The sequence below is a fragment of the Poecile atricapillus genome, chromosome Z (assembly GCF_030490865.1).
Source record: "Poecile atricapillus isolate bPoeAtr1 chromosome Z, bPoeAtr1.hap1, whole genome shotgun sequence".
NCBI classification, from domain to species: domain Eukaryota; kingdom Metazoa; phylum Chordata; class Aves; order Passeriformes; family Paridae; genus Poecile; species Poecile atricapillus.
The window spans coordinates 64278445-64306012 of record NC_081289.1 but is presented as its reverse complement, the minus strand read 5'-3'; the positions used below and the strand labels follow the sequence as shown (position 1 = coordinate 64306012).

The 27568-nt window shown below is 42.0% G+C and overlaps 1 long non-coding RNA gene and 1 pseudogene across 1 annotated transcript; one reads left to right on the top strand and one right to left on the bottom strand.

The window, feature by feature from the left end:
- Positions 1-27568, bottom strand: part of LOC131572588 (potassium voltage-gated channel subfamily KQT member 1-like) — a 459238-nt pseudogene that overhangs the window by 56084 nt on the left and 375586 nt on the right.
- Positions 3093-9780, top strand: LOC131573912 (uncharacterized). Its single transcript, XR_009276293.1, has 3 exons — positions 3093-3286; positions 9214-9285; positions 9371-9780. It is a non-coding gene; the product is annotated as an uncharacterized LOC131573912 (long non-coding RNA).

The window sequence follows — 27568 nt, the reverse complement described above, 5'->3', positions numbered from 1 at the left end:
TGGGTTGTAGCAGGCTTGGGAAGGTCAAAGGAGCAATTGCTCCCTGATTAGAGCCAATTCTCTGTGGAGAGCAAAGTCTCCAGGAAGCAGGTGCCTCCCAGAAGGCAGGAAAAGGAGTCAGCACGCAAACCTCAGAAGGACCTGCAGACAGAAGTCCTAAGGAGGATGGAAGTGGAAATGGACATAAAACTGTAGTGAAAGATCATGCTGGAGCAACAAGAATCTCATTGCAATACTCAGACAATGTAATTCATGTAAATCTGAGGTTACCTGAAATCTTGAGAAGACACTGGTTGGTGTAACGCACGAGAAACACTAGCCAGAGATCTGGGAAGAGCAGCAGAGTGTGAATTAGAAGGATGTCTAAATTTACCCATACCTGTACAGCCTCTACATTTCTTTTAAGAAATCAAAAAAATCATCACAGGACCTTTTCAAGTTTTAAAGATAATCCTTTTAAAGATGGAGAATGCCACAAGAAAGAGAGGAGGAGGTGTAATGCAGCACAGAAAATTAAATGGCCACAAAGCATATCCTCTGTTTCCAGCAGCAGATGTTCATGAGAGAGTATAAAGCTGAGGTTGTGTAACACTATTCATTTCCTTGTTTGGCCTCAGTAATCATCTCTTCCTGAGGTGGATGTGCAGCACGGACAGCCGTGTTCTCCTGCGTCAGCCTTCTGGCATGGTGTCTCCTGGAACCTCTTGGAATTTCACCCTCCTCGCTGTGCCATGTCAAGAAACTCTGCAAAGTCACTCCATGCTGCCCAATAAAACAGGGAGTTCTTCTTTCCCCCAGCCTGTCAATATAATCTTTTGTGCCTTGTCACTTTGTTATAACTCTTGGTCACTAATGGTTAACTACTGTCTCTGTCTCCCCATTTATGAATTTTGAGACATCTCCTACATCTCTCCCCTCAATTCAGATCACCTTGATATACCTTACTAATGGTAAATTCTTTCCGTTCTCTGTAAACTAAGATATGTCCCCAAGGATGAACAGATAAAATACTCAGAGGTGTTTCTGGTTTCGAGAAAATGTCAATGTGAGCTGGGGCATCATAGCACATACATTTGAAAATCACAAATTACCCAATCTTTGGGTGATTACGGAGAGACCTATAAGACATATATTCTTAAAACAATAGCTAATAATTTTGAAATGAGTGATTTAAAAGTAATCACTGGCTGCTGAATACTCATGATGTTTTTACTCTTGGAGCATAGTTGTTAATTTATGTAAAGAAGGCAGATAATTCAAATAATGGGAAGACCACTCCTTCCTCAACCTTTACAGCTGATCCAGTGCCCCAGCCCTGTTTTTATTCAACTATCTAAATATTCATCTAAGCTATTGACCGGATGCAGTGTGGAAAAAAATAACTTGAAATAAACAGGCTTCTCTATTTATACACATTCTTTTGTGCTTGTGCTGGGGCTGATCAAGATGTGTGTTTCTGTAAACCAAATGATTCTGCACAGAAATTAAGATTAAAATGAAAGAAAAAGACAATCCAGTGTTACATCAGTGGACAAAGCCACATGTCAGTCAGTTTCCCTTTCCTTAGGGGCACCAGTATTATATGGTGGCATATAATACTTTCTCTGCTGTGGCCATTTTAATTATGTGTTTTTACTGAGCACATGAGTGCTCTGATGAAGGACACAGCCATATCAGAGTCAGTGAGTAGCACACCTGGTAGCTGCGGCATTTATTTCAGTGTAAATCAGCTACCTGAGTCACACTAATGGGGTAACCAGTTCTCAGGTGCTTTTTTTCAACCATTTCGTTTAGCTCTCCATAAAAATAGAGAGGAGCAATGGAAACAAAGTTTCATTCACTGTTATCCAGAATTTTATCAGCATTATACAATTTTTTAATCACAGTTTATAATTTCAGAGCAATAAGAAAACACTGAGCAGAAGGCTTATTGCCCACTAAACCTTATCTCAAACAGAAAGTCCTGGCAAGGCACAAATCATCCAAGGCAAATTCTGCTGGCATGAGAGTTATAATATCAAGACTAAGTCAGTAAATAAACCTGAGAAGGTATGAAAAAAGCACTATAATTTTAAGGCTATTGCTGGTATCTTGACAATGTTATAAATGAGATAGCATCTCATTCTGTGCAGCAACATGACCTTGTTGACTTCAGCAACTATTCCATCAAAATTTTTGCAGGGTAGAAATGGAGTCAACACCAATGGAAAAGAATAATATCCCCCAAATTTAAGGTTATGCAACCATGTGGCAATGCAGACCACTCAGAAACAGAGCTCCAAAGAAACATAAAATAGTAGGACACAAAGTTTGTGCAAATTATTTATAAAGGGATTATTTTCCCCTAATGAAGTGACGTACCGTTAGCTGATGTACTTGTTCTTTCCTAGAAGGTACATGAGCAGATCCTCAGCATTGAGAAAAGAGATTCCCTTGGACTGCAGATAACAAAGCAGAGGAAAAAAGATACTGTGAGTCTGAACATGGGAAATATGAGGCAACACATACATACACACAGAAGTAAGGTGTTATTCTCTATACAGCCATTTTTAGCACTGAGGATTGATTAAAAGAGAGAAGACAAAAGATGCCCAAATTCCTTAAGAGGTCAGCTGATTCAGGACCAATCTTTAGGACTGCTCAAGAAAAATAAGGAAAACATCTCTAAGCAAAGAAAATTCAGTGAAACCCAGCCTTGGACATGCTAAATAACAGCACTGCCTGGAGATAAGAAGGTACTGGGTAGAAATGAGAAAGACCATAGTTCCTAGGCTTTATTTCTCCAGGGTCCCAAACTTTGAAGTGTACTTTAACTGAACCCCAGATCACTCTCAGATTATTTCTCCCAAGAAAGAGCACGGGTTAAAGGAGAATGGGAAAACATAAACAAGTTGTATGTCACATGTAAATAACAACAAGTGGCAGTCCTGAACGAATGGCTGTGGATTTCAAGATATGGGCTCATGCAGGATATGAGTAATTCCCAGAGACTTCCCACTAACTTTCAGTGGTCTCCCACTGACGTTACTGGTATCCTGTGGCAAGAGAATAGGACCAATATTTTTAGAAGTGTGTGCTGGCTGTTCTCTGGAGTCCTTGCAGTGCCGGGGTATTTTTAGTGGTTCATTATATGGATTGCAGGAGTCTTTGCGTTGTGTTGTGTCACACACAGCATGTGAACTTCCTGTCCCTGCTCCTCTGTGCCTTTGATCCTGCCCATCCAGCCACCACAGCAGGAGAGCTGACACATCAGCCACGGCCACTTCTTCCTTACTAGGACTTCCAGGTAGGTGGAAATGTGCCAAACAGGGCTGGGTGTCACTGCGCTGACACGACAGCCGCTGCACGGTCACAGCAGTGCCAGGGATACTGTGGATATTTCATCCCTTTGCCTGTCAATATTCTGTATTCCATGTCACTACATCCTAAGCATAGTTTGCATTCTTTGCAGCTGTAGCAATGTCACCTTGCCAGGCACAGCTGCCTGTGCTATTACACAGTTTGCTAATTGCTGTCAAGGCCTGATGTGTATTTAGAACTCATAACTGAGTATGTCAAGATTAATAACTTGATCTAAAGGGGTCATTTCTGGTGTTTTTTTTTCTGGTGTGTGTTTCTAGGAAAGAAGTTCAGTTTTCCTTTGTAAAGTTTCTTTGACTTTCTGTTTTGACTGTTATTCAAAATAACTAAAAAGTGATGCTCTACTGAATCTGTGTTTTTCTTATTGCCTTCTTTTTCATCAGTGAATCCTCAATAGGTGTTGTCAGTAACACATGCTAGCTGTTAGAAAATACAGATGAAATTATACAATGCCTCATGACAGACACACTGTTTCCCCAGTCCTCACTGCTATACACCCAATCCATCATGACAGCTGTTTAAGATCCACAATGCCAGTTTCATATGTGAATTTTCTAGGGAAATTAACACAATATTCCTTTTCAATTTGAAAGCATGTGAGTAGTTAGATTCTTATTCCCTAGTATTTTGAGAATGGTTATATAAGTTTATGCATTTCAACAGAATTTGCAAAACACTTGCATTTGAGTTAGAGACTCACACAATGTATTTTAATGTATTTTCATCACAATTTTCTGTACTGACTTTCCAGACTTTCAGTAGTTTATCGTGTTTGTAGGGACAGAATATTGCTAGAGAGCAGTGGCTTTATTTTCAACTGCTTTGCACAATCTTTACCTCAGCATGACAATGAAAAGTGGGAGCCAGGAGATAAGAGAGAGACAAAACTTTTGAGAAGAAATTCTGTTGCTCCTGTCCCAGGCCTCTCTGTGCAGGGTTATTGCCATAAGCTACTGCTTAAAAGGGTGGCTGCTGAGACTATGAATGACAGGACTTCCCTGCAAAGGGAATAAAAATAATAAAATATAAAAAACCAAAGTTTTGAATGGCCTTTTCCCACCCCAAAGAATCCAAATCCAATGAAAGTGGATTTTATGCTCTCCTAAAATCTCCTGCAGCTTCTCTAAGGGTACCCAGAGAGTACTGAGGCTCTGGTTGCCACTTGATTTTTTAAAAAAATAAATGGGCTCCCCAAATGCTGTGGAGTGCAGAGGAGCTGTCTGTCATGAGGCCTTTTTCCTCCTTTGGGTTGTTTCCCAGAGGGATGTCTGAAGTGCCCTGACCTGATACTTGTCCTCACGGTTTTTGTGTATCTGTGCACACATGTACATTCATATATTTGTACACATAGACGTGGATACACGCAAGCCTTTCAGGCAGGAGAGGGCAGCCAGGCTGGTGACTCCAGAAGAAATTCTACCACTATATGTAAGGTAAAACTGAGGGGCTTAGTAGGGAATTTTTACCATTATTTTTGCTCCGCTTTGGTAGGTGGCAACCCCAACAAAAGGGAGAAAGAAAAACCAGAGCTGTGCACCCATCAGTGATAGGAATGGAAACATCTCTCTGTTCCTTCTAAAAGTGATCTCCAGACCAGCCTTGCTTCATGCTGCTTCTTTGGGCAGTGGTACTTTAGAAAGCATTTCACTGCTCCAACTGTTTTCTCTATGCTCAGGAGAGATTCCTCATCTCAGCTGTGTAAATGTTTTAACTGAGATTCATGCTTGGCTATTCAGGTCACTGCTTTCTCTTCCGGCCCACACAGGCCAAAATGTATCTATATAAGCACAAAGCGTCCAAAATCAACACAGTATTTTTCACTTGAACACACCCATGGCACGTGTCTCCCTCAAAGTACAGAAAACAATGCTGAGCAGTAGATTTGTACATTTGCCTGACATGAACTTAGCATGATTTATAAAAGAAGAGCCAATAGGCCGGTTGTGTGCCTGAGCAAATCTGGCTTGGCAGAAACTATCATTCCAAAGAAGGAACTCAAGAAAATCAAACTCTCCCTCTGGTCTTGAGGAAGGACTTATCTAATGTAGGAAGTGTTCCCAAAATATTTAATTTGTTTTAAGAATTACGATGCATTTGTTTCTGAATTCAAGTAACCCTCTATCTTCTTTGCTGGAAGAATAAATAAATTTCATTCTGCTGTTTTGACTTTATTGTTTAAGAGGTTTAGGGACACCTTGAAGTTCAACAGCATTTGAACGATTAAAACACTCTTAGTTGTAGAAAGACCCAGTAGCTCTAGAGACAGATTTAACCAATGCAATAATTTTAAGGGATTGTGTTCCCACATATTGTCATCCTGACTGCAACTGTATGTCATAGAAAACAACAGTTTTTTCCACTGTTGCAAAACAAGAAGAGGAGGGCTTTCCCTAAACTTGGGAAAACAACAAAAAAAATCAAGGCTCTAGAGCTCTGAGACTGATGCAGCTGTCTTAAACTATCTCCACTGGTGCAGTATTGTCACTGTCACCGCTGTCACATACTCCCCCTTCTCTTTGCCAGTCTCTGCAGGGAGGTGCTCCTCATGAGCCTTCCCACACAAGAATCATCAACATGACTTAACTACAGCAAAGGCATGCTCTAACTGTTGACACTCATCACATTTTTTCCCCAATTTTAAAATCTATATCCATATTCTAGTCTTGTATTTATTTCCAAAAATATTTTTCTCCACAGATTGGGTCAAAGTTAGCAATAGTTCTGGAACAAGAAAGTCACTATATTTGATAAATCAGTTTTGGCAGGAAAAAAAAAAAAATCAAATATTCTTCTCCTTTTGTTCAGGGCAAAGTTACTCTAGCCTCTACATAGCCCAAACTGCAAATGTATCTGTGTGCATGCGTGTAAGTAAACAAACTTCCCCCAGGAGGCAGAATAATATTTATTTTGCAGCAAAATGCTTAATGAATCTCCTCCTGAAGTACATGTACATGTATATGTACACTGTGTACCTTCCCAGCTGCATTAGTTACAAGTAAAAATTATATCTGGTTCAGGTAAAGTCAGGTGATTCACATGATGGGCCAATGTAAAAGGTGCCTCACAGAGGACAAAAGTAAAAACAATACAGAAGTTGGAAATATTTTTCCATAGGTCTCTATTCTCCCTACAGAATCTATGAATGGCCTTAATGCTGGGATGATTTCAAATTCATGTACCAGTGCAGATTACGAGACTGAAGGAAAAATGTTAAGTTTCAACTCAAGTTTGAGATGCAGAAGGGGAAGTGGGTACTGGTGAAATCTGAATAATTGTAGGGGCAAACATTGTCCTGTTCTCAAATTCCACTTAGTTCCACTTTTTTTGTGGAAAACACTTTTTGGTTTTTTTTAACCACACATCCATTCCAGTTGCCACCTCTGCTCCCCATGTGGTACCAGGACAATAAGAAGGAGCTCCAGGCCAGGTTAGAGCTGCACATTTAAGTCCCTTTTTTTTATTTTGGGTAGCTTTAGGGGAAAGTAAATGACACCCAATGACATAAACAGACCTCAGCATGAGTAAACAGGGCCATCTATCCCTGTTTCCCCCACACACCTCACTTTGCATTAAAAACTTATTTGAATATCTGTCTGAATGTAAGGTTTCATTTTGGGAAGTTTTAGAGTAGAGAGGAAGCATTTTTTGTTGTTTTTTTTCCCCTAAGTTTTCAGCCACTTCCCCTTAGTATCTAGTCAGTTTGTTTTATTCTGTCTTATAATAAGTGGCCTAGCAAGTCATGGCATTAGAGTTTTCCTTATGGCAACATTCAGCGAGCCCCAGCTGGCTGCTGGGGAAACACTTGTCCTAAATGTTTTACTGAGCCAAGAAGTGTAAAAGGAAACATGAACACCCCCATTATTGATTGGAAATAAAAAATGGAGAGCTATTCAGAGCTTTTCCCAAGTTCAGACAGGAGTGAAGTGGGAATCTCAGGAGACAGCAGTACTGGTGGCAGCAGTAATGCCTGATATTCCAAGCCTGTACTCTGCTTGTTCCTATGCCACTGAACTTGCATGTGAAGAAGGCCAGGGAATTTGGTAGATGCTCCCAAACCCAAGTTGTTTTGTGTTTCATAATTTAAAAATAGGGAATTTATTCTTGTAGATGTAGGAATGACAAGTTTTACATGGGAAAATATGAAGCCACATTGCTGCTGAGCAATCTCTACTCTGAAATCTGTGATGCAGACATGAAATTGTAGGAAATTTAATTTAATACCTGTGTTATATGTCCTGACCAACACCATACCCACAAAAGATAAGTGAATACGCATCTTGTAAATAAGTCACCTTTAATGAAACAGACACACTGAACCCCCCCATTCTGCTCCCCATGTTTTGTTTGGCATAATCTGAAACTGAGCTGTGAATATTTCCCTGCAACAAAATATCTGTGAGGGACCCTGTTTTACTTATGATCCCAGGGGAAAATGTATTGTTACCATGTTAATTTGGAGAAGAGTATGCCAGATCCTCTGGCTGGATGGCTGGAACAGACTGCAGAATATATTTGAAGTTAGGAAGGCTATACATCCTGTGTGAGTATGCAACATAAAAAAATTAAAACAGAAAGAGAAAAGAATGCTAAGTCTATAACAGCCTAGGAGTGCTTCATCAGTCATGCAGTGCATATGAGTAAAATATTGTTAATTAATAAGGGTCAAGATGTGCTTAAGGAGTAAGAAAGAAGAATATGTCTGGTACAGAAACTAACACAGCCCACTCAGCAAGCATCCACCCTGCAAGCCTGAAGCAGTTCCTACTACTGCTGATAAAAAGCCCCATGAGAGTTGCCAGAGGTCTCAGTCTAAGAGATAAATCTAACAAAGAAATACAACAGCACACTGCCTGTTCCATATAAGAACATTCAGGTCTATCTATACATAACATCCTGTATCTGACAACATCCAAGAAGAGGCAGTGAGAGTTTGTCTGTCCTTATTTCATTTCCCTGGTCAACTGTGGCCAAAGGTTGCAACCATGTTGTCAGAACACTTGATGCATCCTGGTTTTGTTAATTTGTCTGCATTACCATTTTGGACACATTTATGCATATCTAAAGTAATCTGCAAAGGTACATTCAATGTGTGCCATGAACATGGCATTTCCTTTGATTAAGTTGATAACTGCTGTTCTCATTTGCTGCCCTTTATTTCTTGTGCAGCTGGAAGGAGGCAATGGCCATTGCTCCTTTATTTCCCCACATGTTAAGTTTGGTCTGATGGACACTCTTCAGTGACTTTTCCAGGCTGAATAGTTCTGGTCTCCTCAATCTAAAATTGTACAGAAACCTTAGATGCTTCTGACCATTGCTGCTCCCCAGGTACACCTTCTTTCTAGTCCCATTATAGCCTTTCTGGAGCTGCACACAGAGATCCACAGAGTGGGGTCACCAGGGATTTATGCTGCAGTAAAATGCAATATACCTTCTCCTCACTTTTCATTTCTCTCCCAGTAAATCCCGAATGCCCTTCTACTGGCCTCAGAGAACTTTAGAAAAGGACTCCAAGATCTGTCCTTTTTGAGTGCTACCTGCTTCTGCAGGGCCTTCCCAGTACAGAAATTCTTAGGTTCTTTCTGCTGTTGTTATTATTATCTATATTATTATCTTGTTCTTATCTATTCTTTTGCGTTTACTGACTGACCTCTTGTCTATTTTTTTATCACCCCATCAGCTGAAGTTCTTCACAGTCCTTACAGTTGCGATGCCTTGAATAATTCTGTATCAGCCAAAGACTGCCATCTATGAAATACTAAATATTTCTAAAGGGCTGGCTTTTGCTGCCATTTGTAGGGAGTTGGGTGTCCTTAAATTTGTTCCTTTTCACCTATGGAATTTTTTGCCCATTAGTTGCAGGGAATCCTGATGGCTGGTACTTGTTGGGTGCTTGAGAAACACAGGGAGTTTGGCTGGGCCCAAGAGGTAAGTGGAGCAAGAAAAAGAGAGGGTGAGGGCAGCTGGGGCCTGGCTGGTTTCTTCAGCTTCAGAGTGAGACACTCTCTTGGAGCTGTTGCAGCTTGGAGAAGGGAATTCTCCATCACCCAGATGGAGCTGCTGCTTCTTCTCCTTCTTCCCTCTTTGTTGGTGGCCTCGCACCCCCTGTCCTGCCAGAACGTGTGGCAGTGCCAGGCACCACTGCAGAGCTGCTGATCCACCTCAGCCACCGGCCCAGGATCTCAGCTCATCCCTGCTGTTCCAGCTGAGTGTTCCTCAGAGCCCTGCAGGAGCACCGGGACTGACTGCCCGAGGGGTTTGTGAAGCAAAGCCTCTCCTCCATCCTTTCCCATCTCAGCCGAGAAAGCTGTCACGGGGTCCCTGGTTCTGGTTTGTTGTTAACACTGTAGTTATTGTTGTTTGTGTGCCTTGTTATACATACTAGTAAAGAACTGTTATTCCTATCCCCAGATCTCTGCCTGAGAGCCCCTTGATTTCAAAATTATAGTGATTTGGAGGGAGGGGGTATGCATTTTCATTCCAAGGGAAGCTCCTGCCCTCCTTAGCAGACACCTGTCTTCTAAACCAAGACACCATTTCTCACAGGTCTCACTAACACTTTGGTCTTACATATCTATCACATTAAGAGTGGGTTCAATCAACCTTTGCACAATGCAGAGAAGGAAGAGATACACAGACCCCAAACATACTGGCACAAGAACATGTCTGCACTGTTGGAAGGGGTTTGTCTATTGTACCTCAAGTCTGTGTGAAATGAAATCAAAATTCTAAAAGAGCCAATGGTGCAAGTCAATTATACCAGAAGAGTCAGTGAACTCCAGGGATCTCTTTCTCTGCCTGCCACAAATGTTCAGAGGAGCCTGATGTCTCCACATTTCCCAGGATATTGCTTTGGTGCATGCACACAGAACTGCTGTCCCAAACTGAAGTTAATGAGGATTTATCCCCCCCAACATAATAATCCTCCTTAATCTGTAAGCCTGGTTGCTGGACTCTTCTTGTGCATTATCCATTGTTTCAGAAGATAAACCTTTAACTCCAAAACTGTGGCAATCCTTCAGTGATCCCACTCACAAAACATGGCAGAGGAGCTGTGTGTGGTGTTTGCCTGATTCCTTTCTGCAGTTAAAGTACATGAGAATTAATCTCAGTTGTTGAAGCAGCACCCCCTTTCTTATCTTCCTGACCACTGTTCGCAACATCTGTCAGTGCTTACTTAGGAGGGCCCCAAGACGCAAAGGGCACCAGGACAATTACTCTGAGCTCTGTACTCCATTGTCAGGATGCTCTTGTCTTGGCTTGGAAAAAATATGTTCAATGGGAATAAGATAAAACCATGTGAATTTTTTTATGGTTTAGAAAGTATATGTTGGCAAAGGCTTGTCTTGAACAAATGCTGTTTCTTTTTTAAAGAATGTCAGGGGAAAAACCCATCATAACTCTTTTTAACTATTGTAAGACAATAAACTGTTCTACCCAAATAACAAAGGCATTTTTCTCATTTCAACCTGCACTATGTCTCTTTGACAGACTTCGAAATGTCCACATAGTCACATGGGAACAGCACAGACAGATACAGAGCTCAGGAAAGTTAAATGAAAATTTTCCAATCCTTTCAATGACAATCTTGGCTGAAGAAGGAAAAGGATAAGACAATGGAATTTCAGCTGATGGGAATGAATAGATGATCCTTCTGCTTCCACAGAAAGCCTAATGTATCTGCTGACAACTGTTTAAAGATTCATTTCCTTCATGATATTTTTGTTGAATACTTGTCAGTTCTGTTTTCATGCCTACTCAGTGTTGAAAAAAACAAAGGGCAACTTGCATCCCTTCCAAACTGAAAGAAAATTCAATGCAAAACTTTTATTTTTATTTTTGAAAGCAGTTCATGACAAATAGCAAATGAAAGTATGAGTAAAAGCAAGCAATTACTGCTGAGCATCACAAGAGTTCCAGTCCTGCAGGCATTTGTGTAACATTTCTGGGACTGCCTGCTAAAATAAGCTCAGCTGACAGCTACTTGCCTGAAACACATCTTTATGTGGAAGTATCTGCTCAACCTGGGTGCTAATGCCCATACACAGAGGTTCTAAGGCTTGACTAAGTCCCACTGAAGTTGATGGAAAGGCTTCAGGAGCCTGTAGGAATCAAGTCAAAAGGGTGCACATTGTGCCTTCCACCCAAGTCTGCATTAGCAAAAATAATTTGGATATCTTTCCCACTACAAAGGGATGCCCAATGTGCCTTTGTTCTTTAAAGATCAGATTTTCCTTTTATCAGACCCAAAGCTCTTCCCTTCTTACAGACAGAAACCCACATAAGGGAAAAAACTGCAACTCACAACTTCATGATTAAAACTTATGCAGAGCAGAAGAAGCAAAACTGCTCAAAATTATGGTTGCTCAGTAGGTATAAAATACTTCCTCCTCCTTCCTCCAACACTCTGATGAATTAAAGAGAAGCACAAACAGCACAGTGTAGTTTCGACAAAAATATTACCAGTTTAATTAAATATCTCAGGTACTAAATTAGTTCACTTGCCCACTTTGTTAATTGGCTGTAAGGGAGACTTGCTCAGTATGTGGCCAGGGCAAAACTCTGCTCAGACTTCTCATCTGGATGGCTGTGAAAACCTTATGTGTACCCTTTGTGACTGACTGGGATGTTCTATGTGGCAGACCAGTTTGAGAAACTGCTCTGCACCTAAAGCTAAAAAGCAAACATTGCTTGTGCTTATGAATGAGGATTTAGAGAAAAAAATTGATTTCCAGAAACTAGAATACTCTGAAATAAGCTGTTGATGTGCTTATAATAACTGTAATAATCCTCACTGATAGTCTTAAAGGCCCCAGAATATATTTCACAGTTATAACATGAGATACACAACTATTTTGTGGAAGGACCGACAATTTAAATAATTTCACAAAATAATGTCAAGTGTGGAAGTAAGTGATTGCATGGTTCTGTAGACATGCATGTGCAGAAAAATCATGCCAGATTTTGAGAAATTAATTAAATAGTAATTTTACTGACTGGCTGAAACAATAATTTTGCAAAATGACTAGAAATGTTAGTAATATTGTAGATGACTCATTTTGCAATGTGAATAGAACTTACTGATGTGCTTGGAAGCCCAAGAAAAGGAAGGATTAACTAGCAATCACTAGTCCTGGATTCCCTCCTTAGCACTTTGAGCTCCTCTGTAGTCCCAGCTCTAAAATCCATCTGTCTCTTGTCCCGAGCTGTCTCTCCCAGGGTAACTGTTGGCTTCCTGGGAAGACGATTTTATGTTGGATGGCTCCAAGGAACTCTAGCTGGCTTGGGGCTGAGAGGGATATGCCTCCTTGGCTGCCTCTGCTAATCTGACCCAAATGGATCTGCAGCTTGAAAAATCAGCCGAATGCCCAAATACCAAAAATTCTGCAACTAAACACACAAAAAATACTCGGGTTTGTGGGGATGTGCGGGTGTTGGAGCCTGGGGGTGTGCATGTACACACCCACAGCAAATCCATACTCTTGGTGACTGCCATTAATCAGCCTGGGATGTTTACTCCTGGCTCATCAGGATGCACTCAAAGAGCAAATCCTTGGTTTCAGAGTGCATTAAATGACATTTAAAAAAATGGGTAATTGAGTTTCTGGAGCCCCAACCACCACACAAAATTTTCTCTTCTATGGTGTTAAATAGGCTGAAGATGATGGCCCAGCTGTTAACTGTGTGGGACAGGGATCATCTTTGCACACGCACGCAACATGCAGAAAACAGCTTATGACAAATGGCAGAGCCTTGGCTACTGCCTTTTCCAGGTGAAGGGGTCTTTATCCTCCAGGCCTTTCCACTTGCCCTGTCTCCAGCCATGACATCAGCTGAGCTCTCTTGTGCCAGCTTGCTTCCTTCATCCATTGATGGCATTATGAGGAAAATACAGAACATCTGGTGATCACTTGAGAATGTTCCTCTTGGAAGTTTTGATTCTTGCTAGCAGGCTACTGAAAATGAATATACATATCTGAAAATCAAAATGCACATTGACATCACTGCACAACCCTTCTGTAGCAGCTCAAAGGCACCAGAAGCTACTTAGTGGGGCAAAAATGCAAAGGGATATTCTGAATCTTCCTTTAAATGCAGTGTTAAATTTTGCATTGCCCTAACTCCTTATCACTTTCCTAATCTGCAGCTATGTGGAAAGCTCTCACCAGAGCAGCAGAGCTGCCCATGGGAATGTGCCATGGTTTATGGCAACAGGAGCCATCAAAGTGGTCATCACTTTGGCTTGGAACACTCATAGCTGGAAGGAGGTATTTGCTTGTCTTCTTGTTTGCTTTTTGTTTTATTAAATGAGCCCAAACACCAGGAAAATTACCTGTATATTGGTACCTATCTAGGAAGAATAAATAATCAAAGGGAGTTGTATAAGAAAGTCTGGAAGAGAAGATGCATTCAGGTTTGTGAACCTTGTGTAGTTATGGGTCCATAAACTATACTTCTCCAGTGAAATGACTAGTGATTGTTTCTCCTGTCAGTCTCACCTCCCAGTTTTGTGCAGGGAATTCTCAAGGGATCAGCTGGAAGAGAGGCCCTGAATTTCTTCTGACTGAGAACATCTTCATATGGGGGAATCTCTCATCTGACTCCATCACCAGAGAGAAAAGAATCCATTTTCAGGTGTAAATTCACAGAAGATTTCTTTCAACAGAAGATGTCTGACATTCCCAAAATAATCCCTCTCTTTTTGCTTAGTCCTTTGATCCTTAGCCTTCATTTATGTTGCACTGAAGAAAAGTAATTTCATTTTGAGACCAAGCTCCCTGGTACCCTACAGTATCAGGGTACTCTGGTACCATCCTACCAGAATTGTGTTTTTCAGATCCTATCACTGTACTGAGTAAAAATAAAGATAAAAAAAAATAAATGGAGATCCTCTAGAATCAATATCCTGTACAGAAAGTAAAATAATTAATTCTTTAGTGATCTGGTTTTGTTATCTAAACATAGGTATGACTTGGTGGCCTTTCTGAAACAAGCCTGTGCTTAAATTGCCTGAGACGTAAGTAGAACATGAGTGCTATAAAATGCCTCCAAAAAATATCTGTTTTTATGAAGAGGACGGTTTAGGGTTAGAGGAGATTGCTTTAATGAAAATGCAGTGGATAACACACCTCAAGCATGAACTAGACCAAAGATTATCAACAATTAGGTTGGTCTAGGAGCTGTACTTTGATGATCCTAGTGGGTCCATTCTAAATCAGGACACTCTATGATTCTAAGAAATCCACTTATATTCTTTTCAGTCAGGATAATGTTTTAAAGATGTTATGTATCACCTCCACACAAACCAATGGGCAAACACACATGAACACACTGTACAGATTTGGGTAGAACAATAAATAGGACATTAAATTCACATATTTATACTTCAACTTCTGTGTGCAGCGTAGAAGCTGCCAAACAGAGACCTTTTGTCTGCTGACGTTTGCACATTGACCTGGATAGGAAACAATGAAGATACAGCTGAGGCAGTAAAGGAGAAGTTTCTTCAGAGCAAATTTACTCAACATCTAGAAAAATGAATAACACAACACTGAACAAACTGAAAACAGTCTCAACCTTTGTTGCTTCCCAATGGCCATGACACTATTTGGAAACCTCCTGTGAAATGTACACAAGGATTGGCATAATTTCTCGGGTTTGCTGCTTACTTTTTCCAAAAAAGGGACCTTCAGACCTGTGCACCTGGAGGACACCATATGCAGTAAAATAGTAATAAAAAAGGGGAAACTATTCAGAAATACTTCTTTGCCTTCAATCCTAACAAGACTTCTTTGGGCATGTAAAAGTTCTCTAATATTGAACAGATGTTAAGGTAACCCAAATACAATACCCAGAATCCTTCTTCCAGCCTGTTATTTTATAATTTATCAAAATGTTTAAATGCTCCTTCACTTAACTATTAAAAAAATATTATTAAATGAAAGTAAGACCCTTGAAAAGACTTTGAGCTTTAATGCATTTCACAGAACACCCAGTCAGAGAGGAATGAAGGTGTGAAAACCTGCCAAGGGCTCAGTGAATGGATAAAGTGTGAGAAGTGATGTGTGTTTTTAGAAGATTTTAGACAGTATAATTTCAAAATTAGGACTGCCTCCTTAAAGTCTTATTACGTAAGATGTTCGTGGGATGAAAGGGCAGATGCTCAGCTTGGGGTCCCTGAAGTTATCTATTCAGCCTGGAAGTTTCTGTTTAGTAGACATGATTCTCTTCTTTAAATGCTAAATATTAGCCTATATCTAGCACAGTTATATTCTCACTTGTACACATATCAGAGTCCTTGTGCATCTTGCACATGGTTATGGACATAACTATGAGTCCAAGGACAAAGGACAAAAAACCATGAGGGCAAGAGTCCATTCTCTGGTACCAAAATTAGCTATAAGTTGATAGAGCTACACTCATTTAACCCTGATTCAGAGGCAAATCAGAAACTCTAGAAAGGAATCTGCTCAAATACATTCTATATTTGAAAATTTGGAAGAAAGGTGAGGAAGGAGCAAAGCCAAAACCTAGATTTGAGTTTGGCAAGTGGTACAAATCCCAGCTCAAACTACTCAGGAGCTCTGGACACTCAAGTTCTGCTTCCAAATTGGCTGCTGGACCTTGAGCACATCTTGAGTCTGGGGTGGATAAGTAAATCACAGCACCAAGAGAATTTATTTTTAATTATTTTCTTTTATATTAATTCATTTTTGATACCTGCCTTCCTGACAGGATTTACAGATGTCTGTTTCTTGGAAACTCCTGTCACTCCATTGCTGTTTTCCTTCTAGCCAGCAGGGAATGCTGGTGTATGGAAGTAACTCTCCCTGTCATAGGCAGAAATGTCTCTTCCTCAGTTAGGAAAGCATAGAAAACATTCCCTGCACAATCTGGAACAGATTTGTTTATGGAACAGTGCTGTTCAAACAAAAGGCCAAACTGTCTTTCAAAGGCAGAGTACTCTTACCTTAGTCCACCCTGCTTTGCTAGTGCCTGTAGCAGCCTTAAAGCAGGATTTCCTATTTTACCTATTTTTCATATTTTTCCTATTTTAGTGCTTGCTACTAAGGCTTCAGCAAAGAATGATCCTCATGCTGCTGTCATAGAAAGGCCAGCTTGTCTCCAGGCTAGAAGAAATTCTGATCCTTGAGTTGCCAGCTTCTGTTCTTAAATGTGTGAACGGTCCAAAGATCTCTCAGAGCTTGATGGGATATGACAAAAGCAAAGGTATTTATGTTCCATGGCTATTTTCCCTTGTCAGATCCAGTGAGGATAACATACAGATGTACTCTAAGCCTTTCAATATTCTCAAGAAAGAAAGCCCCTTTGGCAGGCATCCTCACTTTTTCAATAAACATAAGGTTTCTCTCTGTTTTGATTTATAGTGCTGAACGTGTCTCTTTTCCATTCTGCAGTCAATGATACTGAAAGCTGGAAGTTAATAGTGTCATAAAAAACCCCAAAGCCTTGTTTCCATAACCTGCCCATATTCTTTAAACTTTTGAAGCAGAGGATATTTGGTAGCAAATTTTCCAAAGTAACTGAGCTCCAAAGTAAATTTCCATGGGGACATTCTCCATTTTGCACTCCAAACCCACAATCCCCACGGAATAAATTAAGCCCCTTAAGAGTACCAAATGGAAATGTCTGCCAAGGGAGGGAGGAAAGGAGGATGATCCCATTTTTGTTCTGCAATTGCAAACCTGCTGGATGAATTGTTCGAGACCAGCTCTCTAGAGAAGGATTTGAGACTACTGGTGTGTGTAAGATTGGATATGAGCTGGCAATGTGTTTTCAGCCCAGAAATCCAGGGATGCATCCAAAGCAGTGAGGGCAGCAGGGACGGGGGATTCTGCCCCTCTGCCCTGCTCAGGTGAGACCTTCCCTGCAGAGCTGCCTCCAGCCCTGGGGGCCCAGCACAGGAAGGTTGTGGAGCTACTGAGGCCAGTCCAGAGGAAGAACATGAAGATGATAAGAGGGATGGAGTAGCTGTACTGTGAAGAAAAGCTGGGAGAATTGGGATTGATCAACCTGGAGAATGGAAGGCTCGAGGGTGACCTAACAGTGGCCTTTCAATAATTAAAGGGGGCTTAAAAGGAAGATGGAGAGAGACTTTTTTATCAAGGACTATAATCCTAGAATCATAGGATCATTAAGGTTGGAAATGTCCAGGCTTCAACCAAACACATCTTTGTCAACTCAACCACAGCACTGAGTCCAGTCATTCCTTGAACACCTCCAGGGATGGGGACTCCCCTACCTCCCTAGGCAGCCCCTTCTGATGCCTGACTAAACCCTTTCAGTGAAGAAATTCTTCCTGATGTCCAACCTGAACCTCCCCTCATGCAGCCTGAAGCCGTTTCCTCTTGCCCTGTGACTCCTCACACTGTGAAGGAAGCCAAAGAGTACTGAAAGAGCAGTTTATGACAAGACAGAGCTGTTTATCAGTTTGTGACACAGGGCACCAGGATAAACACTGTCTTGACTTTTCATTCTCTGCTTTCTTTCCCCTCTGAGCCTCCATCCTTTTATCAACAGCCCTCCCTGGGACTTCTGGAGCACTTTCCCTGCCTCAGTCACAGGGGACTGACTTTCCTATGTGCAGGCCACCTTCCTCTCTTTTGTGTGGCCTGCTCACCAGTGATGGGAGATCTGTAAGTTCTAGATATGAAGGGTTCCCAGGAGCTAAAGCTGGAGTTTCTCCTGCCACAGAGAAACTCCTGAATCAAAAGAACAAAAAAAGTGTTGTATTTTTTTTCTTTTCTTCCTCCTTTTTTTTTTTTTTTAAAAAAATATTATTTGTCTCTCTGAAAAGACCACATTTGGACAGACAAGCAGTGACTCAGAAAAAATGCATTCAATGCTACTGCTTATTGCTGTTTTTGAATGCTAAGCTCCTGTCTTGACTGAGGTAACAAGGCAGAGATTATTCTAAAGAGTAGCTCCTGTGAAACTGCAGCCTTAACTTTTACAACAGGATACTGCGGAAAGAGGTGTTATTTTTAGAACCCTGGTTTATCTGGGAAATTTCAGCTTGCAGCTGAAATATTACTTTCATGATCCATACACACGGATTTTTATGAATGGTTCTTGAGGGATACTTTTACTTCCAAGCCAGTCTTTAGTGACTTTTAAAGTTGTAATAGCAGCACTGTGAGGAGTAACCTGGTCCAAGAGCCCTTTAGATCCATTAGCACACGTTGCAGATGTGCAGCATCTGTGGGCAGCTCTTCCATTCACTGCCATGTGCAGTCTCTGCACAAAATCTCATGGACAAAGCTGCACAGCCACCACGTCAGCTGGGCTGTTTGGGCTGCTCCTCTGCTGTCTCATGGCCTCACTGAGCAGAGCAGAGCAGAGCAGAGCAGAGCAGAGCAGAGCAGAGCAGAGCATTTGCCATAGCTGTGGAGAGAGCTCCTCTCATCACAGGCCACCCTGGTACAGCTGAAACACTGCAGAAGCTTTGCACCCCAACACTCCCCTCCCCTCAGGAAAATGAGTTTTATCCAACAGCTGAGCCTCCAGTGCCTGTCTCTCAGTGGGAAACACCTGAAAAATTCACTCTCTTTTATGCCCGGATATCAGCCCATTGTGTGATCTGCACACAGCCAGCAGGGCCACTGAGAGCCCCGTGTGGCTTCCACCAGTGATATGCTCCCTAAATTTTTTCCTCTTGCCTCCTTTTCAATTTGTTTACTTTCCAGGAATTGTCTGAAGGGTTTCCAGTCTGCCTTTACCCAGCTTCAGTTCTGATTTTTTTTTTTTATTTTTTTTTTTTTCTTTTCCTTTTTTCTTTTCCCCTGGGCAGCCTCAGTTGAACCTTGTGGCAGCTGAGCAGCAAAGTCTGCTGACTTGCAGCATCCCTTGGGAACTGATTCAGTCACTCTGTCTGTGGGTCTCTTCAAAGGGCTCCAGCTCAGAGCTACAGCAAACTGGCAGCTTGCTCTGCTTTTAAATGCATCATGGAACGAGGTGAATGTCAGGGGAGAGGAGAGGAGAGGAGAGGAGAGGAGAGGAGAGGAGAGGAGAGGAGAGGAGAGGAGAGGAGAGGAGAGGAGAGGAGAGGAGAGGAGAGGAGAGGAGAGGAGAGGAGAGGAGAGGAGAGGAGAGGAGAGGAGAGGAGAGGAGAGGAGAGGAGAGGAGAGGAGAGGAGAGGAGATTTATTCATTTAAAGCTTTCCCCTTGCTTTTAATGGAATATGATTTGATTTTTTTAAAAGGTCATGTTGGAGTAAACTAAAGTTTAACTTCAGGATGGTTGAAACACAGTATTTCAGCTTTCCATAAGCAATGCATTTTTGAAAATACTGAATGGCTCTTTCTTGGTTCTTTCAAAACCCTTCTCTCCTTATTTTTGCTAGGAGAGATCCCTAAGTTTATAAGTGGATTCATGAGCTGTTTTAATTTCTCCAGAACTCTCTGGCTGGATTTACTATCTGTGGAGCACTGTAGCCATGTGGTGCTGTCAGCCCTTGTGTGGAAGAGCAGACTCACAGCTCAGCCATCCCCCGGGACTCAGGAGGCCTCAGCACAGCTTTTGGTTCTGCCAACTGTCTTCACCCAAGGCCAAATTCTTGAAGGCACTTCAGCAAGCTATTTTTAATTTTAAAAGCTGCTCAAATTGGCTGGGTATCTAACACAGACATTGACATGATCATTACAGCCAGCAAAAGCCCTGGGGTGATGCAGGATGGTAGAACTCCCCTTGCACTTCTTTGCTGGGTCTTGTGCTTCCTTCAGGATGAAAAGCCACCCAGAGATGTCACCCAAAGATGCTGGCGGACTTTGGGTTTGGCACCCAGATCTGTAAGAGACAAATCTAATCTGTCCCTTATTACTTCATTATGTTAATTGCTACATGGCAAACTGGCAATCCAGTGCACTGATAAAGATGATAGCTTAGAAAAAAACATTGAGTATGGAAGGTGTTACATAATTCAGAAATATTCTGGGGAAATGACTGCAAAGCAGAGCTAAGGGAAGGCTAGAACACCAGAGTAAGTTTTCTGTCAGCCTCCCTGCAATCTATGTTCCCAAATTCTCCTCATCGCCTCTGAGATAGTGCACTCCTGGGTGACACTGTGGCACAGATAGTTAATCCATCAGAATGATTTTAAGTCCAGACAGTTCTGGGATGGTCTTTTCCTAACTTAAAAATCAAAGGTGGTGGTTGCTGTGAAGGGAGGCACTTCCACTGTCACCTCACAGACAGGAAAGGCGAGGAAAGTGTCAGAAGAGGTATTTGTCCCACATTACAACTGGCAGCACTACAGGGTAGCAACTGTCACACAGTATTATAATTGTGTTAAAAAATCAATAATCAAAAAATTAATATTTTTTTCTCTTTTCTGACCTTGCTTTCTTGGTGGTATCCCACACCTTTGTAAGAGGCTGTGAGCCCCTCAGAGCAGGGGGTACCACTGCAATCAGAGGTACAACCACAGGTACAGACATATCCAAGCTGCCCTAGAGCTGCCCCACTCACTGTTGCAGGTGCAAGCAGCAGTGGCCTGGAATTCAGGGGGCACTAACTACCAAGGTGTGCAAGAGGAAGAGGCATTCGGTCTTGGACAAGGTCACAAATAAAACTAAATTCAGTTCAGATGCTGCAATCACAGCTCCAGGTTCACACCTGAGATGCATCTGTGTACACTTCACTGACCCCCTGGGTTGTTTAAGGCATTATACACATTTACCCTACACGTGCACTACCTTATATACAGGTTACACGAATTCATTGTCCAAAGTGATAGCCTGACTTCTGCACTGGTATTGAGCCTCCTTTGTGGTTCCTGGGAATTACAAATTAAATTATTAAATATGGCTGATATCTGAGCAACTGGACTTTTCAGAGCTGACACACAGTGTGTTCTCTTTAAGCAAAACTTTTCTGTCCAGTCAGTTACACTCACTTGGAATTACCTCCATTGTTAAAGCCATTAATAATGTTTTTGTGCAATGATCATACCCAAGATGCTAAAAGCTCCCTCCTTTGTAAATGAAATCACATCTTTCTTAAGGCAAGAACTTGAAGGTGAGTCTCCTGCATCACAGGGAGATGCTGCACCACTTTCTCCCTCCTCTAGCACTCCCTCAATGTCAGGGCAGGGAGTGGCCTAAAGCTGCCTTTGCCACCTCTGCTGGGGCAGATCTTTCTCTCTTGAGCTGAAATCCTTCCCTGCACCCAAGTTGCTGCCGATGACAAATTCCAATGAAAGATCATGTTTGTAGCAAGTCGGTGTTTTCTTGAAAAAAAAATCTTATGCTGAGCAATTCTTTATCTGTTCATGCCTCATCACTGCCCAGCCCTGCAGACCTCTGGTTCTGCAGAGGGAAATGTGGGTAGAAATGAATTCTCTCCTCTTTTCCAGTTGCAACCCTGGCCTGCAGGCACCTGTGTGGACTCACAGAGCTGCCTCAAGATGTGAATTTTTTGAGGACTTTCCTGCAAAGAAATGAAAAAAGGATCATTGGAGGGTGCACCCTGGGTGTAGGCAGGAGTGCTGTGCTGCTTGAGAGCGAGTTCTTAAAATGAATGACTCTGTGCATAGTCCCTGTGAAACTGTCATCCACAAGAAACGCTCTTGGATCAGACACTTGTACAGACAGGTATTTTCCTAGCTGACACTGCATCTGTTTGCCCAGTTCTGTAAATCATAGAATTGCCAAAGTTGGAAGAGGTCTTTAAGAGCAACAAGTTGAATCCCCAGCCTTGCAGATGGATGAGGTGGATTTAGTTTTCAGACTGCTCACCTTTCACAGGCAGCCAGTTCTCACTTCAAAGGCTCAGAAACTCACCCCTGATAGAGTGGATGTAAATAGTGAAGCATCTCTGACAGAGGAGTGGACCATGCTGTCTTACAGTGCAAATTTTTAAGTCCAAAAAGAATGGAGAGAAGAGGGTACATATGAAAAAAAAAAAAGGATTCTGACTGCCAAAGAATCATCTGCATGTGAACAATAAAAATAAGCAAGTACTGCTCATCTTGGAACTGGGAAGTGCAAGCCTGAGGGTTGTTTGTGCATCAACTTGTCATGGTGGCTTTACAAGTGTGTTCCTGCCTGTTTATTCATGGCTGCAGTGAGAGCAGCCTGCTTTCCACCCAGTCTGTACTGCAAGCAAGAAATATAACTTGCAGATAAGTAGTGTTGTGGGGAGACAAAACACCCTTCAAAAAACTGTGGGAACTTTGGTGTCTTTATAAAATGTGTTTTGATGGGGAAAGACAAGTACAACAACAAAGCCATCTTACTGGTAACATTTCTCCTAATTTCATTAACGATTTAATTCTGAAAAGAAGAAAGGCTGGCATAGTTAATTTGGTTGTAATTAGAGGGGTGAAGTAATAGGTGACTAGGGTTTGCAAATCACTCTGGTTGTTTTGAGAAACCAGTGTACAAAAATATTTTTTTGTTTATGATTTTCTTTCTTAAAAAAAAAACCCAAAAAACCAGATCTGTTCCAGGTATATTTTGTAACTTAAATGAAGCTTGTGATAAGTGCTGGGGTAAAAGCAGAAGTCCAGGGGAACTAGAAATAATAATTTTGAAATTGTTTTACCACGTCTTGAATTTTTATTCAGACTTCATGAGCTCTTTTCAATGTACGTCTTCAGTACCTCTTACCACAACATGCTCTTCTCAAACACCGGCTTGTTAAGCTCACAGGGGGACAGGCAGTCACCCACTTAATGATCTTCTGTAGTGTGTTTTTTCACACTGCATGAGCTGAGAGCTGGGTTTCAGGAGGAGAGAAGTGTTTTGCTGTTGGGGACCTATTTGCCTGAGCAGGGAAAAAAAAAAAAAAAGCCAGATGATATCTGGATTCTGGATAGCAAAGAAGACCATAAAGTGATTTTTACTAGAGTTCAGCTCTTGGTCAATGAGATTCATGTTTGCATATCTATGAGTGAGCCGTGAGAGTCCTGCAGCAGGTGTTGTGTGGGGAAAGGCTCAGCACCACCATGGCACCTGTGTCCATAAGGGCATCACCTACCACGGATGGGTTGGGTTGGGCTGGGAAGGATTAGTGGCACAATCACTCCGTCCCCTCCTTGGGGCAACAACTGCCAGTGCCACACTTCCCTCCTGCCCCTGGCCAGCTCTGCTCCCTGACAGTGGAGAGATTTGGCTGCAGCTGTGAGGACATCAGGCTGGGCACCTGTGGCCAAGCAGGCACAGCTGCAGCAATGCTGAGCACCTGTGGGCCAAACATGCCCAGCTGAGTGTGCCAGATCCTTGTGCAAGCCCTGCACACCCCACTGCCAGCACCTGGGAATGATACAAGGCCAGGGATGGAGCCACTGGAGGTGGGAGAAAAGGGGGTTGCCAGAGCCCCATTATCTGATTTTACTCAAATGCCCTGCAAAGTCTTTCTGTGAGTTTCTGTGAGTTTCTAGGGAGTTTCCTAGAGCTGTGCAATGTGTGGAGGAAACCACTTAGGTACCTGAAGAGTTAAGTACCTGTTGAGGAACTTCCTCTTGAGGGGAAGAGGGGGGCAGGCACTGAGCTCTCCTCTCTGGGACCAGGGAATGGAACTGGGAGTAGCCTGACGTTGTGCTGGGAAGGTTTAACCTGGACATCAGGGAAAGGTTCTTCCCCCAGAGGGTGTCAGGCACCGAACAGGCTCCCAGGAATGGTCATGGCCCCGAGGCTGTCAGAGCTCCAGGAGCTTTTGGACAGCGCTCTCAGGGATGCACAGGGTGGGATTGTTGGGGTGTCTGTGCAGGGCCAGGAGTTGGACTGGATGATCCCTGTGGGTCGTTCCCAGCTCAGTGCATTCTCTTGTGTGTGTGGAGGACCCCTCAGAGTCTCCTTCCCTCATGTAACCAGGTGTACCCCAACACCTGCACACGTGTCTGGCTGCTTCTAGGGCTGTTCTCAGTGTTCCCACTTCTGACCAGCCAAAACAGGCCATCACTTTTAGAACAGTTTATTCTATTGGCCTCTACTCTTTATTTAGGGATGCTTGGAAATATTCAGGGAACAGCCTGGAGGCCTGCCAGCATTCCTGTGGACCCTGTGATGTCTTGCTGGGCGTGACTAAAGTTAGGGTCTCTTGGGCCCCAGCAAACAGCCAGAGAAAAGGCATGGGGCAGATGAATTGTCTTGGTGACTAAGTATGTCCCATGAGTGTCAACTGGACAGTGCAGGACTGTCTGGTTTTGTACTGCTGCTTCAGACTCCTAAATTGGACTGTCTAACTAGGACAGAAACATGAGCACAGCCATATTTTTTTCCTGGTAGGAAATTGACTGTGGGACTTCTAAATGTTCAGGTCAGTCTGAAAATAAAAATATTTGCTGTTTGTTCCATTTATTTATTTATTTATCAAATATTTCTAGTCCATGAAGCTGTTTTCTTGATTAATTTTTTAATATATTCAAAACAAAAGACATTGAGAACCTGAACTTAACGTGTCAAGGTGCTATCGGAGGGTCTGTGTTTCCTATGTTCTCTGCATGATAGTGCAGCTCAGCTCAATTTAGTAAGAATTGGTGGCTTTTGGGAAGCTGTCACCTATGAAAGAACCACCCTCATTTTTCCTCCAAAGAAGTCAATAACACAAGGAAAACTATTCAGCCAATGTACCCATACACTGATATGAATAAAACTTCTAAAAAGGAGAGCCTATGCCAGTTTATGGAAGCTATTAAAAGGGTGTTGAGTTTTTTATGCTCACTGGGAAATGGACAGAGGCCACCAAACTCATTTCACAAAGGCTGCTACAAATCCTCCAGTCAGTAAAAAGCTTCAGTCATCCATGGCTGGATTTGAGCTGGCAACTCTGTATCCCTTCAGCGCTCAGCCCCTCCTCCCCAGTTTTTATGGTCGGCAGGTGTGTGTGTAGGAGAGACTGGTCTCCCATTTAATTTGTTGCTGCTGATTTATGGCATAATATCAGTTAGGCAGGCTTCATAAAGCTGGGGGCCAGGAGGGACAGCTCGATCATCTGCCCTGTCCTCCTGTGCAGCACAGCCCATTAAGTTTCACCTGGATACCAGTATATTAAGTTCACAAATGAAATTGAGACTACAGCACTTTTAAGTACACAGGAGATTAAACCATGTGCCACAGATGGAAACAGGAGAGACAGAAAGTCATTGCTGCTCAGGAGCTCTGCAGTCTCAAGGAAGAGGAGAGTTGAGAGAAGTCCAGCTGATACCAGCAGACAAAACCATCCCTGTCATGGAGAAAGAGGGGAGAGTCCCCAGTTAAAAAAAGAATGAGGCAAAGAAATCTAAACTGAGAGCAAAACAACGGCCAGAAAGTTGTGCCAACCTGATCTGTGAGCAAATCATATCTTAAATCCAGATATGGGGATAGGCAGAAGCCTGGGTATGACAAGAAGGAACTGCAGCAGGAACAGAGGACAAAAACCTCTCTGCCATCACATTCTCTTTCCTTCTCCCTTCAAGCTTCTGAGGAAGACTAAAGGGGAAAAAAAAGGCAAAAGGATGCCTTTATGGTTAATATTAGAACTGCCTTTTATACAGGTTTATAAGGGCACTCAGAGATTTTGGGCATATGATGCTGAGGAGTGACGAGTGTAATGTCATCTCATGATGAGATATTACAGCATGGGGAAAACCAACCCTTGGGACAATCCATAACACCAGGGCAGCTCTCCTGAGCCCTAACTTTCCTGACAAGGAAACTAATGATTAATGAGGAACACACATGGAACTAATTTACTGTCAGACCGGGGGCAAAAATTATAGTTTTCTTTTATTCCATCAGAGTAAAAGCATCACTGGAGAAAAGGCAGTCTGAGCTCCACAATTTCTAAAAAATTAAGAATGAGACAAAAGAGAAGCACTGTAAGAAAATACAAAGTTAAAACAATATTTGGTGGACTTTAGCATCTTGTTGCCTTCAACAAGTTTTAGGGAGAAAACATACAATACCTTCCTTGAAATTACTAGGTGAATTATTATATGGCTTTTTAATAGGTCAAAATCCTCAGTCATCATCTCCTTTCCAGCCTTATTCTTCTGTTTCAGCACTGTCTGTTGCTGCCCAACAGCATGGTGTGATTTCATTTGTGCAACTAATTTTGCTCATTTTAATGGTATTTCTCTAGCAAAAAATTTCGCATGTGTACTTGGGGTTTCTTTTGGGTTCTGCTGGAGGCTCTGCCTTTGCAGAGAGTGAGTCTGTCTGTCTTCCTCTGCACTTGCCTTATGCTTTCTTAAGTTCATCCATGTCATATTATTGAACCTGATTCAAGGGGGACTTCAAGAAATAGAAGTACAATATAGGGCATGTATTGGGTAAGGATATTCCACAGATAAGCTTGTCCACTCCCTTGAAGTAATTTTTTCCACTGATATATCCAAGTTTCCCCTTCTGGTTGTTTTCGAAACATCATGGTTTTAAGGAGTAGAACTATCTCCGGTCCTTGTCTATCTCATAGACATATTTCTATGTCGTATTTCTCTTTAGCTGCACTAATTTCAGGAAAAATACACTCATGCGGACACCATCACCAACTTCTATTCTGAATAACTTCAGGGGGAAAAAGCTGTTGCTATTAAAGAAAAAATAAAAGGAATCAGGAACATCAGAAAATACTGGCATAAACTGAAGATTTTATAGATTCCAGATATAAGTATAGAACCAAGTTTTCTTTTGCAATGATGACACCTGCACATACAAAGTGATTCATAAAGCTTCTTTTGAAAAAGCCCCTCTTGCACCAGACTCTCTTTTGATGGTTTTCTATGCACCAAAGAGACTTTGGGCTCCCTCCACAAGGTGGGAGGGAAAAATTAGGAGCTGTGGGGAGAGACTGGAAGGGAAAACAAGAAAATGATGAAGATTGTTTTAATAAACTAAAAGAGAGAAGGATGCAAAGTGCTGGAAAGTATTTCTACAAGGAGAAAGTGTAGAAGTGGAAAGGAAAGAGGAAATTCAGTAAAATACGTTAAAGTCAGAGATCAGCAAGCCAGGTTTTCAGCTGGGGTAAGCAAACTCCACTAAGTGAGTAGAGCCGAAATAAGTCTCAGCATTTGAGAATCTATCCCGTTTTGTTCCATCAAGGAAATAAAGAACAGGAAATTTACTTTATAGAGAACCTAGAACTCATGAATTAAGTGTGATTTAGCTGGTTCCCAGAAAATAATCATCAAGCACCCTGTTAAGGCCAATTCTATAAATACTACCTGATTAGACTAGTTTTATATTTTAGAAAGCCTGGTGTTCATACA